The sequence below is a fragment of the Diceros bicornis genome, unplaced genomic scaffold (assembly GCF_020826845.1).
Source record: "Diceros bicornis minor isolate mBicDic1 unplaced genomic scaffold, mDicBic1.mat.cur scaffold_55_ctg1, whole genome shotgun sequence".
Taxonomy (NCBI): Eukaryota; Metazoa; Chordata; class Mammalia; order Perissodactyla; family Rhinocerotidae; genus Diceros; species Diceros bicornis.
Genome location: NW_026691429.1, coordinates 5,073,753 through 5,075,382, shown reverse-complemented (window position 1 = coordinate 5,075,382; position 1,630 = coordinate 5,073,753).

Below are 1,630 nucleotides of genomic sequence, written 5' to 3'. Positions count from 1 at the left end.
CCTGTTTCTCCACATCCTCTCCAACATTTGTTGTTTTTTGTCTTGGTGATTATAGCCATTCTAACAGGCGTGAGGTGGTATCTTAGTGTTGTTTTGATTTGCATTTCCCTGATGATTAGTGATGTTGAGCATCTTTTCATGTGCCTATTGGCCATCTGTATATCTTCCTTGGAGAAGTGTCTGTTCATTTCCTCTGCCCATTTTTTGATCGGGTTGTTTGTTTTTTTGTTGTTCAATTGTGTGAGTTCTTTATATATTATGGAGATCAACCCCTTGTCAGATGTATGTTTTGCAAATATTCTCTCCCAGCTGGTTGGTTGTTTGTTCATCTTGATTCTGGTTTCATTTGTCTTATAAAAGCTCTTTAATCTGATAAAGTCCCACTTGTTTATTTTTTCTTTAGTTTCCCTAGTCTGGGTAGGCATGTCATCCGAAAAGATTCCTTTAAAACCAATGTCAAATAGTGTGTTGCCTATATTTTCTTCTATGAGTTTTATAGTTTCAGGTCTCACCTTCAGGTCTTTGATCCATTTTGAGTTAATTTTTGTGAATGGTGATAGCACATGGTCCACTTTCATTCTTTTGCATGTGGCTGTCCAGTTTTCCCAACACCATTTATTGAAGAGACTTTCCTTTCTCCATTGCATGTTCTTAGCACCTTTGTCGAAAATTAGCTGTCCGTATATGTGTGGTTTTATTTCTGGGCTTTCAATTCTGTTCCATTGATCTGTGTGTCTGTTTTTGTACCAGTACCATGCTGTTTTGATTACTATTGCTTTGTAGTATGTTTTGAAGTCAGGAATTGTGATGCCTCCTGCTTTGTTCTTTTTCTTTAGGATTTCTTTAGCTATTCGGGGTCTTTTGTTGCCCCATATAAATTTTAGTATTCTTTTTTCTATTTCTGTGAAGAATGTCATTGGGGTTCTGATTGGGATTGCATTGAATCTGTAGATTGCTTTAGGTAATATAGACATTTTAACTATGTTTATTCTTCCAATCCACGTGCATGGGATATCTTTCCATTTCTTTATGTCATCGTGGATTTCCCTCAATAATGTCTTGTAGTTCTCATTGTATAGGTCCTTCACCTCCTTGGTAAGATTTATTCCTAGGTATTTTATTCTTTTTGATGCAATTGTAAATGGTATTATCTTTTTGAGCTCTCTTTCTGTTAGTTCATTATTAGCATATAGAAATGCAACTGATTTTTGTAGATTGATTTTGTACCCTGCAACTTTGCTGTAGTTGTTGATTGTTTCTAACAGTTTTCCAACAGATTCTTTAGGGTTTTCTATATATACAATCATGTCATCTGCAAATAGTGAGAGTTTCACTTCTTCGTTACCTATTTGGATTCCTTTTATTCCTTTTTCTTGCCTAATTGCTCTGGCCAAAACCTCCAGTACTATGTTGAACAGGAGTGGTGAGATTGGGCAGCCTTGCCTCGTTCCTGTTCTCAGAGGAATGGCTTTCAGTCTTTCCCCGTTGAGTATGATGTTAGCTGTGGGTTTGTCATATATGGCCTTTATTATGTTGAGGTACTTTCCTTCTATTCCCATTTTATTGAGAGTTTTTATCATAAATGGATGATGTATCTTGTCAAATGCCTTCTCTGCGTCTATTGAGACGA